The sequence below is a fragment of the Rhinolophus hipposideros genome (genome assembly GCF_964194185.1).
Source record: "Rhinolophus hipposideros genome assembly, chromosome: 17".
In the NCBI taxonomy this organism is placed as follows: domain Eukaryota; kingdom Metazoa; phylum Chordata; class Mammalia; order Chiroptera; family Rhinolophidae; genus Rhinolophus; species Rhinolophus hipposideros.
In genome coordinates, this window is record NC_138063.1 from 5385494 (window position 1) to 5401911 (window position 16418).

Genomic DNA, 16418 nt, shown 5'->3' on the forward strand with positions numbered 1-16418 from the left:
TGAGCACTGGTGTCAGGAAGCCCCTACACTCTAAACGAGATTAGATGGAAGACTAGTTCTTTGCCTGTGCTGCCCTCTTCCCAAGATTCACTGGGAGTTCCTCGTGTAACCAGCATGTCAGTGATAGTACACAGGCCATTTTATAAACTTAGATTGGCCAATTTTTCTTGAATTTAGCTTCCAGCTGGAAATATAGGAAAGTCTCAGCTGGACATTCCAATGTGCCAACATCAATTTATAACCATACAAGCACACAACCACTGATGAATCAAGAGGAAATTGGGCGAATGGAGTTTTTTTCAATGTGAACATATATATGTTTCTATGAGAATGGCTAAAATCTCAAACACTAACACCAACAAACACTGGAGAGGATATGGAGCAACAGGAACTCTCACGCATCACTGGCGGGAATGCAAAAGGATGCAGACACTTTGGAAGATAGTTTGGCAGGTTCTTACAAAGCTAAACATACGCTGACCATACGACCCAGCAGTCATGCTTCTCGGTATTTCCCCAAAGGAGTTGAAAACTTTTGCCCATGTGAAAAACTGCACATAAATGTTTATAGCAGCTCAGCTCTATTCATTATTGTCAAAAATTGATAACGACCAAGATGTCTTTCTGAATGCAGAAACCACAGTGTATCCAGAAAATAGAATGGTATTCAGTGTTTAAAAGAAATGAGCTGCCCTGAAACGGCCTGCAGGAACCTGAAGGATACATTGCTAAGTGAAAGAAGCCAGTCTGAAAAGGCTACATACTGTAAGATTCTAACTGTGAAATTCTGGCAAAGGCCAGAGATGGTAAAAAGATCAGGAGTTGCCATGGGTTCAGGGGGAGGATAGGAGGGATGAATAGGCAGAATAAAGGTCATTTTTCAGATGATAAAATTATTCTGTATAATACTGTCATGTTAGATTTGTGATGTGCATCTGTGCAAACCCGTAAAAGTGTACAACACAAACTGAACCCTCAGGTAAACGGCAGACTTTAGGTGATGCTGTCCGCGGTGGGTCCATCAATTATAACCAATACACCACACTAATGCAGTATGCTAATGAAAGCGGAACCTACGAGGAAATGGGATTTCTTTCTGCTCAATTTCTCTATGAATGTAAAACTGGTCTGAAAAATAAAGGCTATTTTTAAAAAGGTAAACACAGCATATTCAACAAGAAAGTCATTACCGTGTTGATACAGTTCTTGCTGACGATTTTCCAACTTCGAATTTTCTCATAGTTGAAGCCAAGTTACTGAGACCATCCCAAGCCTCCTGAATCGGTATCACAGTTACATGCATCACTGAATAGTATCACAGTTATGTGTTGTTTACGTACATCCTTGCCAGCTGTTGTCTACATTCTTAACATCTGTTAACTCATCTAACACAACACAACTACGAGAAATGGATTATTGGTATCATCCATACACAGAGAGGAAAACTCAGGCTCAGAGCAGCTAAGCAAACTTAACCCCTAGTTAGACAGACAGAAACGTGTGGAAAGAACTAAGACCTGAACCCAGGCCATCTGGTTCCCAGGTGTTTGTTCATAACTGCTGCATCACAGCAGATAAAACAAAGGTAAAACTTGGGAATCTGACGAGTGATAATAGTTCTTCCAAGAAAACTCAGTGGCAGAAACTAGGGAAACAAAAAAGGAACAGAATCAAATTAGGAGCCTCAAGGAACTCACATCAACTAAAAATAAGCTCTGTGGTAAAGGGCTGGGAACAGCAAGACCAAAAGGAGATCCGGGAGGCCAGACTTCACCGAGAAGAGTTCAGCTGAAAGACCCTTACGGGCAGAACACGGGGCAGAGAGGCTTTGGGGAACTGTAAATAGTTTGATGAGCCACCTGAGTGTGAGGAAATAGTCCAGCACTAGGCTCACCTTGGTCAGATCAGGGAAAACGTTCTGTGCCAGTGGTCCTCCCAGAGTGGCCCCTGGACCAGCAGCATCAGCAGCATCTGGAAACCTTTTAGATATACAAATTCTCAGGCCCCATTTCAAAACTATTGAGTCAGAAACTAGGGTAGAGTGTAGCAAACTATAGTTGAAAACTTTCCAGGGGATGCTGACACAAGGTAAATCATGAGAACTACTGGTCTGAAATATTCTGAAGAGTTTGGATGTTGTTTGTTAGGGGATGGAAACCTACAGAAGGATTTTATGAAAGGGGAGTGACCTAAGAGGTATAGGAAGTCAAATACTTACATATGTAATAAAAATGGAGTCCTGAGGTTGTTCTCAGAAGTTCTGAAAACATAAAAGATTACAGGATCAACCGATTATTTGCATCTCCAACTTCCAAAAAGCTGTCTCTCATGCTATTAGTTAGAGAGGAGACAGACTGACAGACAGACATTGACCTGACTTCTAGCCACAGCTAATACCATACAACATCCCTTACTCAGACACACACACAGATACATCTCACTTACAAGGAAATAAAGCCTTTGGGAATCAATGAAGAGGCAACTGTTTTGTTCCCATTCCTTTTTTTTTTCTTTTGAGGCCCCCATTTTAAAACTGGCTGGCTGGAGGCTACATCCATTTTGTAATTAATTAATCCCCTTTACAACTCCTACAACCCCTAAAGGGGCCATGAAACCAGGATTTGGGGTGTGGGAGGAGAGGACGCCTCTGTCATTCACCTTGTTTCTACTATTCCTTTGGTAGAAGGGCTCTTGTTTTACTCCAGTTGGTGGAAGGTTTAGGAATTTGGATCTTTCAACAAGTAATTTACTGCAACAATATCACCTAACAAAGAGTGTGAGTAAAATTTTTATCTAAAAACTTGGTTCACAATAGAATATGAAGAGATGGAAATCAGATTTTGATCATATGAAAGACAGAGTTGAGAATCATAATATAACACCACTCTGTTTTTGGCAACTGCGAGTTATGCAGAGGGCGATCAGACACTGCCACTAGGGAGAAAGTATGTGAGCAAAATTCTGAGGAAACGATTGTTATCCCCACCAGAAATCTGTCCCCATCTATGCTGTTCTTGTTTAGCCAATGTCTAGGAGTCTCCTGGAGATCTCCAGTTTGAGATGACTATATAACTCTGTAGGAAGCTATTCCATTTGTTTAGTACTTTTCCATGTATATGCCTAAATTGGAGAATTTATATAGAAAAATGGAAGTACTTATTTACTATAAATAATAAAACTAAACCCATCACTTTGTTTTATGTGATTTCTAGAACTGAATTTGCTTTCTTCCTAATAAGTACCTTGAACTTTCCATCTGTACCTTCATGGCAGCAGGTGTCTAGCACATAACATACTCCAAGCCCCAGAGGGTCATTTTTCAAAGTCAGTTATTCAAAGCGCAGTAAACTGTAGAACAGATTAATAATATTTGGTTCCCTTGCTTCTGGCCTGCCTACTAAAGAAACATCAATCCCACTTTCTCCTTTCATATGTAGGGCTTTGAAAAACTATATGCACACGTTATGGATTTCCTACTTGACTGATTTATTTCCCATGTGAATAGCAAATAAAATAATCTACAATCAAAAAACTGAGTGAGTGACATACAACAGTAACTACTTCTTTCTAATCAACCACAACATACACTTGATACATTATGACAAAGCAAATATATGACTTTCTCTGGAAATACAGATTTTAGAAATCCTTAAAATTCTTCCTTAAAATCCTTACTGAATAAAATATCCATGATCAGGTTGTCTCAAAAAAGCAATTTATAAGTGTAAATCAAATTATATTTATTGATACAATTAACCAATTAAATGGAAATATTTGTCTTTAGGACAAATTAGCAACTCAAGAAATAAAATCAATCTCTTCCCAAAACATTTTTTCCCCTTTTCTCTGGTTATAGAAAATTCAAAATTAATGCCAACTCTTAGATTACATCGTTTTTAATAACAACTTGTCATGCAGGGTGGCATGTGGGGTCTCTGGTCCCACTCCCCACATAAGAATGCAGGATATGGCCACAAAGGACTCCCTGCACAGCAGACAGGCAAGACGAAGAGGCCCCTACTGAATTCACCTCCAGGTGGGTGAATCTCGCGAGCGGGGGAGGAGGGAGAGGAGAAGTGAGGAGACGGAGACGCGTGGGCGCAGGATGCAGACCTAGCTCAGTGCTCGGAGCCCGCTGCTCCCGGATCTTCCGCAGCTGCGGGAGAGGGAAGGACTCGGACTGCTAGGGCTCCGCTTACGGCCCACAGGGCTGAGGGGGCAGCATACAAAACGGCTGAACACAACGCTTGCTCACGGCAGACCTCGGAGCAAAGACTGAGGGAAGAGGGCTGAAATCGGTGGTTTAAGCCCTCACTGCCTAGCGGAGAACGGAAGCCTTAGGCACGGAGACTAGCCGCCCCCTCCGTCCCCTCCCTACCCTCCCAGAGCTCGCCCCGCCCCCACCTGCCCAGTGCTAGAAGTGATAAAGTAGCAGTGTCAGATCAAAGGACAGAATATTTGCTGCTCTGAGAACTGTGGACCGCAGACCCAGATTCGCAGCTCAACTAGTTCCGGCAAAAGGGAGGGAGCTGTGGAAGCAGGACTGGCTGTGGTGGTGGACACCACCATTGCTCTGGGCCACCTCTCACAACTCACCCCGCCCCTGGCCCCACCTATCTGGGCGGATCCCTGCAGGAGAAAACAGAATTGCTGAAACATACAGGCTCTGAATCTGGTGCAGAAAGAGCTTTGGAATTTCAAAAGCTCTTTGCATACCTATCAACCTGTTGCAGAAGCCACTCCTGTAGATGTCTAGGAAGAGAAATAGTAAATCAGTGATTGCCATGAATAACCAAGGCAACAAGATAGCTCAGAAAGAAAGTGAAAAGTCTCCAGAAAAGGAACTTAGAGATAAGGAAATATGTGATTTAAATGACAAAGAATTCAAGATTGCAATTCTGGAAAAACTGAACCAGATGCAAGAAAACACAGAAAGGCAGTTTAATGAACTCAGAAACACAATCAAAGAACACCATGAGCATTTTACAAAAGAGATTGAAATCTTGAAAAAGAACCAAATAGAATTTCTGGAGATTAAGAACTCAATAGAAGAAATTAACAATAAAATATCCAGCTTAGGTAGTAGAGTTGACCAGATGGAGGAAAGAATCAGTGACATTGAATATAGGAACCTGGAATTTACACAGATGGAAGAAGAAAGAGACTTGAGACTTAAAAGAAATAAAAGAACTCTACAAGAACTTTCTGACTCCATCAGAAAGAGCAATATAAGAATAATGGGCATACCAGAAGGAGAAGAAAGAGGGAAGGGAACAGAGAATATATTCAAACAAATCGTCGATGAGAACTTCCCAAACTTGTGGAAAAAACTGGATCCTCGAATCCAAGAAGCAAATAGAACACCTAATTACCTCAATCCCAACAGGCCTTCACCAAGGCACATTGTATTGAAGCTGTCTAAAATCAATGACAAAGAAAGAATCCTCAAGGCAGCCAGTGAAAAGAAGACTGTAACTTACAAAGGAAAGCCCATTAGATTATCATCAGATTTTTCAGCAGAAACTCTACAAGCTAGGAAGGAATGGAACCAAATATTCAAACTATTGAAAGGAAGAAATTATGAGCCAAGAATAATATATCCAGCAAAGATCTCCTTTAGATATGAAGGAGGAATAAAGACCTTTCCAGACATCCAGAAGCTGAGGGAATTTTCTAATACACGACCTGCACTACAAGAAATACTAAAGGAGGCTATTAGACCACCATCAACAGGGACAACTTGTGGCAACCGAAACATAAAAAGGGGGAGAGTAAAGGCCTGAACTGGAATATGGGAATAGAGAAAGTAAGCGTGCTGAAGAAACTGGAATACTCTAAATATCAAACTTTCTTTTACATAAACTTAAGGGTAACCATTCAAAAAACATCCAGAATGAAATATATACTGTAATAAAAGAAGAAACAGAGGAAAACATCATAGAATATCACCACACAGAAATAATAGACAACAACAAAAAGGCAAAGAAACAATGGAGACACAGCCTTACCAGAAAACTAAAGATAGAATGACAGGAAATCCTCACATATCAATAATCACCCTAAATGTAAATGGACTGAACTCACCAATAAAGAGACACAGAGTAGCAGATTGGATCAAAAAACTAAACCCAACCATATGCTGTCTACAAGAGACACATCTCAGCTACAAGGACAAGCATAGACTCAAAGTGAAAGGGTGGAAATTGACACTCCAAGCAAATGGTACCCAGAGAAAATCAGGTGTAGCCATAATGATTTCCGATGAAACAGACTTCAGGGTGAAAAAGATAACAAGAGACAAAGATGAACATTTCATAATGGTAAAGGGGACTATACAACAAGAAGACATAACAGTCATCAATATTTACGCTCAGGGAGCACCAAAATATACCAAGCAACTACTAACAGAACTAAAGGGAGAAATTGACCAAAACACAATTATACTAGGGGACTTAAATACATCATTGACAGCTATGGATAGATCATCCAAACAGAAGATGAATAACAAAATAGCAGCCCTAAATGACACGTTAGATGAAATGGACATAATTGACATATATAGAGCACTTCATCCTAAAACATCAGACTATACATTCTTTTCTAGTGTACATGGAACATTCTCAAGGAAAGACCATATATTGGGACATAAAATCAGCCTCAGCAAACTTAAGAAGATTGAAATCATACCAAGCATATTCTCTGATCACAAGGCTTGAAACTGGATATCAACTGCAAAAAGAAAGCAGGAAAAAACACAAATACATGGAGATTAAACCACATACTTTTAAAGAACGACTGGGTCAAAGAAGAAATTAGACGAGAGATCAAAAGATATATAGAAACGAATGACAATGAAAATACATCCTACCAAAATTTTTGGAATGCAGCAAAAGCAGTTTTAAGAGGGAAATTTATATCATTACAGGCCTATCTCAAGAAACAAGAAAAATCCCAAATAAATAACCTCATGTTACACCTTAAAGAACTAGAAAAAGAAGAACAAGCGAAACCCAAGGTCAGCAGAAGAAAGGAAATAACAAAAATCAGAGCAGAACTAAATGAAATAGAGAACAAAAAGATAATAGAAAAAAATAATGTGACAAAGAGCTGGTTCTTTGAAAAGATTAACAAAATTGACAAACCCTTGGCTAGACTCACTAAGATAAAAAGAGAGAAGACACTAATTAACAAAATCAGAAATGAAAAAGGGGATGTTATCATGGACACCACAGAAATACAAAGGATTATCCAAGAATACTATGAAGGACTATATGCCACCAAATTTAATAACTTAGAAGAAATGGACAAGTTCTTAGAAACATATAGCCTTCCAAGGCTGAACCATGAAGAACTGGAAAATCTTAACAGGCCGATCACCAGTAACGAAATTGAATCAGTCATCCTAAACCTTCCCAAAAGCAAAAGTCCTGGACCAGATGGCTTCACTAGTGAATTCTACCAAACCTTCAAAGAGGATCTAATACCAATCCTGCTCAAACTCTTCCAAAAAATTGAAGAGACAGTACTCCCTAACTCATTTTATGAGGCCAACATTACCCTGATACCAAAACCTGGTAAGGACAACACAAAAAAAGAAAACTACAGACCAATATCTCTGATGAATTCAGATGCTAAAATCCTAAACAAAATTCTAGCAAATCGAATACAACAATGCATTAAAAAGATTATTCATCACAACCAAGTGGGGTTCATCCCCGGGGTACAAGGATGGTTCAACATTCGCAAATCCATCAATGTGATATATCACATAAACAAAATAAAGGACAAAAATCATATGATTCTATCAATTGATGCAGAAAAAGCATTTGATAAGATATAACATCCATTTATGATTAAAATACTTACAAAAATTGGTATAGAAGGAAAATACCTCAACATAATAAAGACCATATACGACAAGCCCTCAGCTAATCTCATAATTAATGGTGAAAACCTGAAGTCCTTTGCTCTACGTTCAGGAACACGACAAGGTTGTCCCCTATCACCTCTACTTTTCAACATAGTGTTGGAAGTTCTTGCCAGAGCAATCAGGTAAGAGAAAGAAATAAAAGGCATCCAAATTGGGAATGAAGAAGTTAAATTGTCACTCTTTGCAGATGACATGATGCTATATATAGAAAACCCTAAAGACTCCACCAAAAAGCTATTAGAAACAATCAATGAATACAGTAAAGTTGCTGGTTACAAAATCAATGTACAAAAGTCCATTGCTTTCCTATATACCAACAATGAAATCTCAGAAAAAGAAATAGAAAAAACAATTTTTTTTGCAATTGCAGCAAAAAGAATAAAATACCTAGGAATTAACTTAACCAAAGATGTGAAGGAATTATATGATAAAAACTATAAGACATTTTTGAAAGAAATTGAAGAAGACACAAAGAAATGGAAAGACATTCCGTGCTCATGGATTGGAAGAATCAACATAGTTAAAATGGTCATATTACCCAAAGCCATATACAGATTTAATGCAATCCCCATCAAAATCCCAATGGCAATTTTTAAAGAAATAGAACAAAAAATCATAAGATTTGTTTGGAACCACAAAAGACCCCGAATAGCCAAAGCAATATTAAAAAAAAAAAACAATACTGGAGGTATCACACTCCCTGATTTTTCCTTGTACTACAAGGCTACAATAATCAAAACAGCTTGGTATTGGCGGAAAAACAGACACATAGACCAATGGAATAGAATTGAGAACCCAGAAATAAAACCACATAAATATGGACAGATAATTTTTGACAAAGAAGCTAAAAACATACAATGGAGGAAAGACAGTCTCTTCAATAAATGGTGCTGGGAGAATTGGATAGCCACGTGCAAAAGAATGAAACTGGACTGCTATCTGTCACCATGTACCAAAATTAATTCAAAATGGATCAAAGACTTCAGCATAAGACCTGACACAATAAACTGCATTGAAGAAAACATAGGTACTAAACTTATGGACCTTGGGTTCAAAGAGCATTTTATGAATTTGACTCCAAAGACAATGGAAGTAAAAACTAAAATAAACAAATGGAATTATATGAAACTGAAAAGCTTCTGCACAGCAAAAGAAACTATTGACAAAATAATGAGGCAACCAACTGAATGGAGAAGATTTTTGCAAACAGTGCCTCCGATAAGGGGCTAATATCCAAAATATACAAGGAACACATGAAACTCAACAACAAAAAAACAAACAACCCAATTGAAAAATGGACAGAGGACCTGAAGAGACATTTCTCCAAAGAGGATATACAAATGGCAAATAGACATATGAAAAAATGCTCAACATCGCTAATCATCAGAGAAATGCAAATGAAAACCACAATGAGATATCACCTCACCCCAGTCAGAATGGTTTTCATCAACAAGACAAATAGTAACAAGTGTTGGAGAGGCTGTGGAGAAAAAGGAACCCTCATACACTGTTGGTGGGAATGCAGATTGGTGCAGCCGCTATGGAAGGCAGTGTGGAGGTTCCTCAAGAAATTACGAATAGAATTACCATATGACCCAGCAATCGCTCTCCTGGGTATCTACCCAAAAAATCTGAAAACATTTCCCTATAGAGACACATGTACTCAATGTTCATTGCAGCTTTGTATATGGTGGCCAAGACATGGAAACAACCAAAATGTCCTTCGATAGATGAATGGATAAAAAAGTTGTGGTATATATACACAATGGAATACTATTCGGCGTTAAGGAAAGATGATATAGGAGCATTTGTGACAACATGGATGGATCTTGAGAGTATAATGCTAAGCGAAATAAGTCAGACAGAAAAAGCAGAGAACCCTATGATATCACTGATATGTGGTATATAAACCAAAAACAACAAAAGAACAAGACAAACAAATGAGAAACAAAAACTCATAGACACAGACAATAATTTAGTGGTTACCAGAGGGTAAAGGGGTGGGGGTGCTTGATGAGGGTAAGCGGGATCAAATATATGGTGATGGAAGGAGAACTGACTCTGGGTGATTAACACACAATGGGATTTATAGATGATGTAATACAGAATTGTACACCTGAAATCTATGTAAATTTACTAACAATTGTCACCTCAATAAATTAATTAAAAAATAAATATTGTGATACAAAGAAAACAACTGGTATGTGTATTAACCCTCTCTACCTCTTAAGGTCCCACTGAAAGAGCAAAAAGAAAATATAAAAGGAAGCAGAAAATCATCACAAGCCTGGAAAACAGTCCAGGACAAGAGAAAACAGACTGATGAAAAAATAACCAAGAGAAACACTCACCAACCCAAGGCAGCCAAGGAAAGAGTGGTTCTCCCACAGAGAGCTCTGTCTGAATGAACTCCAGTGGAGAAGCAACAAAAAAGGAGCAGGTGTGGGCCTCAGAACCATGCAGAGTAATTACTGAAAACTTTTATTCGTGAAAGCTGGCCAGGTAGGTGTTACCTCTCTCCATTCCTCAGGACCACAGACAAAGTCATTACTAAAAACCTTTTTGATAAGAGTTGGCCAGGTGAGTGCCGTCTCTCCCCATTCTCAGGTAATGTGGAGAACAGAGAGAAGCTTTAACTTCTTGAATATAAATAACCTGGGACCACTCTCAAGAGACAGTGGCTTGTCTAGGTAGCAAATTAGTGTGGGTTGTCAAGCCCAAGATGAAAGAGCAAAGCTTGAGGAAACAAACTGAAATTTGTATCCAATGCTGGGGGGTGGAGATATATATATATGTTAAAAATATACAAGGCAGTTTTATGTAAAAATAAAATGCAACTAAGTGTTCTAGCTGCAGGTTAGAATGGCCTTTATTTTGGCAGTTATGGGAATCCACAGCCTGGCTCTCTGTATTCCACTCCCAGCCATGTCCACTTTCAAAAATCACCCAATTGGTCCTTCCATTGAGAGGAATGGACAGTTAGGAAAGCAGATATACACAACTGCAAAGAAAAACCACCCAAGCGAGCTATATTCATCAACCTAATTTTCATAGTAACCAGTTTTAAGGGGTAATCACCAAATTATTGAGGACAATTAATAGCACATGTTAAAAATATGATGCTGTTACTTATGCTAATCCCCATATCGCCAAATCGAGACTTAATTACAGTTTCTGCTCTCCGAGGATTGGAGTCTTAAGCCAGTCAATCAGGAATCACCTGATCGTCACTAGTTAGGTCATCTGCCTGATAGATCCTTGCCAGTCTCTAGAGCAGGGCTGTCCAAACTGCGGCCCGCGGGCCAACTGTGGCCTGCAATCCATTTTTAATTGGCCCACAGCAAATTCCAAAAAACATGTTTATTTTACTTAAATAAACCAGGTGAGGCAATACGTACTTCACCTCAAGTGAGTGGCCTGGCTGTTTGTGTATTTTACCACATATGGGCATTGGTGAAAAACATTGAAAAAAGTTTGGACACCCCTACTCTAAAGGAAAGTAACCCTGCAATAACCAACTCTAATGTAATGTTGTTGTTCCCACTCCCTGCTACCCATAAAAGTCTTTCAATTTGAAACCCTCCATTCTGCCTCCTAGATTGCACTCAGTTTATCTTTTAACAGTCTGGTGTTAAAAAAAGCAATCCAAGAAGAGTGTCCTCAACCCCCTAATGCCGAAGAGAAATGAGCAGCCAGGTGTAGGTACCTGTTGAGCCCCTTAAGGTCGCTGCTTTCTCACGGCCTCTGAAAGTCGAGGTTAAGTTCTTCTCGCATCCTTCCTGGATCCCAGCTCTGCAGCTTCTCCATTGTGAGCTTTCAGACCTTATTTAAGGATTTCTATTTCTGGACTAGGTCCAGAAACCTGCCAGAGTCAGAAGGTCCAACTCAGTAACCAGATCCGGCCTGGGTCTGACTGGATCCAGGGTCTGACTGGGTCCCACAGACAAACCAGACCAGGTACAGGGTCAGAATGGGTCCAACTGAGAAACCAGAATGGGTCCAGGGTTAGACGGCGTTCAGGGTCAGTCTATAAAACCAGACAGGGTCCAGGTCAGACTGATTCCAACTTAACAGGCTGTGTCCAGGTTCAGCCTGGTTCCTACCAAGAAACCAGACTGGATCCAATGGGAGACCTCAGGAGAGTAAGATTTTAAGTCTGAACAAGCAGGTTAAACATATCAAAGATAATTGTGAACTCCAGTGGCCACCGTGGAGAATTTTTAACCTAGATAAGCTTATCCATTTTTGAGGCTGCCCTAGAGCAAAAGGGGCATCAGACAGTCACTCTCCATAAAAGGTAAAGGAAAAATTATTTTTCCTCCTCTGCAGTTTCTGGTAACCAGGATAAAACCTGCTGGGACATCCCCATGCCATCTGGAGCCTGAAGACGGCATCCTGGGAAAACTGGCTGAAGCCGGCAGGGGTTCACAATTCTTACCAAGGTCAGCTCTCCCATTTATCTATGGGGTCTGGGCGAGAGAGGAAGGTGAAATTTCATGTTGTCCCTTCCTTTCTAAATTAAGCTTAGCAGGAAAAAACATTTGTAAGAATTAGATCTTTGAATTGTGACTCGTGAATTTGCTTTCGGGTACCCATTATTTGTCTTTCTCTCCCAGGAAAAGCTATTGCATTCTTGTGTGTCTGGTTTGTGTCCTGGGAATCTGGCTTGGCAATAACCAGCGTGGGGGCCCCCAAAATATGGCTGGACAGAAATGTGAGTTGCACCCCATTTGCAGCTAGGATCCTAATGACTGGGTCAGCTCTCAGGGGAAATTGTCTGAGTCTTTCTTTCTTTTGGTTATCTTCGGGAGTGGCTCTGCATCTTGTTTCCTCAAACAGGAATTACCAGGAGGCATTCATGACTCAAAATTAGCTTCCTTTTACCAGATCCCTACTGCCCTGGTTAGGACAAAGTGTAAATGCGGCTACAATCAGGATCCTCACCTTAACTCTTGAAGATATAGCCAAAGCTGATGCTGAAGTAGTAGCTGCCCAACAAAAATCCCAATAGTCTCTGGCCGAAGTTGCTCTTGATCATAGAACAGCTCTTGATTCTCTTTTACCTGAACAAGGAGGTTTCTGCTGTGGCTGACATCACTTGACATATTTGGATTGACACTTCTAGGGAAGTTGAGATTCAGCTATGTAAGATAACTGAACAAGCCAGCTGGCTTAAGAGAGTTACTCCTTCAATGGAGTATTTCTTTGACTTACTTGATTTTGATTGGTTTGAGTCTTGGGGAATCATGGCTCCGAAGTGTATTCCAGATGTTGGGAATTATGCTACTTAAAATAATCATAGTAGACTCCGTGATGTGCTTTTTGGTGTATGTGAAAATAAAAGGCATCCAAATTGGGAATGAAGAAGTCAAATTGTCACTTGTTGCAGAGGACATTATTCTTTATATAGAAAACCCTAAAGACTCCACCAAAAAACTATTAGAAACAATAAACAAAACAGTACAGTTGCAGGATTAAAAAAATCAATGTACAAAATACACTGCATTCCTATATACTAACAATGAAATTTCAGAAAAAGCAATGAAAAAAATCCCTTTGCAATTGCAACAAAAGGAATAAAACACCAGAAATAAACTTAAAGAATGTGAAGGACTGAAAAACACAAGATATTATTAAAATAAATTGAAGAAGACACAAAGAAATGGAAAGATATTCTGTGCTCATGGATTGGAAAAAACAACATAGTTAAAATGGCCATATTACCCAAAGCAATATACAGATTTAATGCAAGCCCCACCAAAATCCCAATGGCATTTTTTTAAAGAAAGAGAACCAAAAAAAAAAAAAAAAAAAAGCCATCCAGTTTGTATGGAATCACAAAGGCCCCAAATAGCCAGAGCAATCCTCAAAAAAAAGAAGGCCAGAGGTATCATACTCCCTAACTTCAAATTATACTACAAAGCAACAGTAATCAAAACAGCATGGCATTGGCAGAAAAACAGACACACAAACCAGTGGAACAGAATTGAGAACCCAGAAATAAAACCATATATATATGAGCTGATAATTTTTGACAAAGGAGCCAAATATATACAGTGGAGAAAAGAAAGTTTCTTCAATAAATGATGCTAGGGAAATTGAAAAGCCAGGTGCAAAAGAATGAAACTAGACTGTAAAATGAGTATTTTTGATGCATTCTGCCCTCTCTTTAGATTATTCTGCCCTCTCTTTCACAGTTCTTTGTACAATGTATACACGGAATCCTTCAATTAAGATCGTGAACACATCCTAGGAAACACGCTACACACCTCTCTACTGAATATCAACACAGTCACTTTTGAAGTACTCCCCTTGGGAAGCTATGCACTGATGCCAGAGCCTAGTCCACCCTTCAAAGCAATTTTGGAACTTTTTTTCTGGAATGGCCATCAGAGCTGTTGTATTACCCTTGTTGTCCTGAATGTCATCAAAATGTCTTCCTTTCAATATTTCTTTGGGTAAAGAAAGAATTCATTGGGGGCCAGATCAGGTGAGTAGGGAGGGTGTTCCAATACAGTTATTTGTTTACTGGTTTAAAACTCCGTTACAGACAGACAGTGCCATGTGAGCTGGTGCTTTGCCGTGATGCAAGAGCTCCTTTGGGACCATTTTTGGACACACCTTTCTCATGCCCAGATTTTCAGTTAAGATTTTCCTGTTTCTCTATCGATGTTTACTTGGTCTGCTATGCTTCTCACAGTCAGCCAATGATTTTGACACACAATTCAATGAAGTTTTGCAATGTTTTCATCAATTCTGCTCATTAGAGGCCGCCCTGACATCTCATCATCAGTGATGCATTCTCTTCCCTCAGAAAAATGTGTAATCCATTTGTACACTGCTGTTTTCTTCATGGCAGTATCCCCATAAACTTGGACTAACGTGTCCCTGATTTCACTTCCAATCTGGCGAAATTTAACAAGAAATGTAATGTTTGTTCGTTGCTCTAATTCAAGCTCAGACATTCTTGTGATGGCACACAAAAACACGCAACAATAATGAACACCACTCAACAAGACACTGTCACAGATGGACACGAGCACAGCTGTGAGACACTGATACACCAAGGTTATGAAACCTTACCGAGCTGTTTGTACAGTGCTGCCAATGGAAGTGCACGGGGGCAAGTTCACGAACTTAGTTGTTACATCTCGCACTTTCATTGTTGTTGAATCTCAAGGGCTTATGACTGACCCTAGCAAACACTGTTGACCGGCTAAATCACCACTTCTAAACCTGAATTCCGTTCCATGTAACTTCACTGATACCAGTGACATAATATGTGCTACCCTGAGTCAAAATATTCAGGAATTTTTTCAACTCCCATTTCACATGTTGTAATTAGGTAGCAAAGTATTTATACAGGATGTCACTACAAATTAAGGCCAGAGCCAGAACGATCCGAAACATTCAGGAGTGGCTATTTTCACAGTGTGTCCCCAAACACCATTAATTCTCTGTTTGTCTTCCACAAACTCCATTCCGTCTGTGTTATTAGTAAGTCACTACAGGTTTGTGTGAATAGCCAACACAATATATTAAAACGGAGGGGAATTTTGACACTATAATATTTACTGTCATAGCTACTAGTTTTTAATGTGCCCCAATTGTTTGAAGTTGGTATTCGAGTATCCCCTTAATAGAAATATAGAACAAATAAGGAATATTACTGAATAAATTCAAACATACAGGAGAGATAGACTATGATGAAATATACAAAAACCATCTTTTTTTACACAGTGAACACATCAACACTTACCTTCTTGCCAGGGAAATGTTTTATTTTTACTGATCACTTTAGTCAAGAACTAAAATGATTGAAATGCCGATGGTAAATGTACTGATGTTTCAATTTCTGAATCATATCTCATCCCAAATGAGCTTTTTGGTTTCATCACCTTCCAGGAGAATTCGGAGGTCAGCACACAGGGAGGTGGGGCAAAGGTATAGTCTGTTTATGAGTTCTGACAATTATGTTTGCAAACTGGTTACAACAATGTCACTAACCTTTTATGATATCAGAGGGATTATTCATTATGAATTTGTACCAACTGGACAAATAGTTAACCACGTTTACTATTTGGAAGTGCTGAAAAGGCTGCATGAAAAAGTTAGACGACCTGAACTTGTCTCCAACAATTCATGGCTCTTGCATCACGACAATGCACCAGCTCACACAGCACTGTCTGTGAGGGAGTTTTTAGCCAGTAAACAAATAACTGTATTGGAACACCCTCCCTACTCACCTGATCTGGCCCCCCAATGACTTCTTTCTTTACCTGAAGATAAAGGAAATATTGAAAAGAAGACATTTGGATGACATTCAGGACGTCAAGGGTAATACGATGACAGCTCTAATGGCCATTCCAGAAAAAGAGCTCCAAAATTGTAAAATTGTCTTGAAGGGTGGACTAGGCTCTGGCATCAGTGCATAGCTTCCCAAGGGGAGTACTTCAAAGGTGACCATACTGATATCCAGCAACGAGGT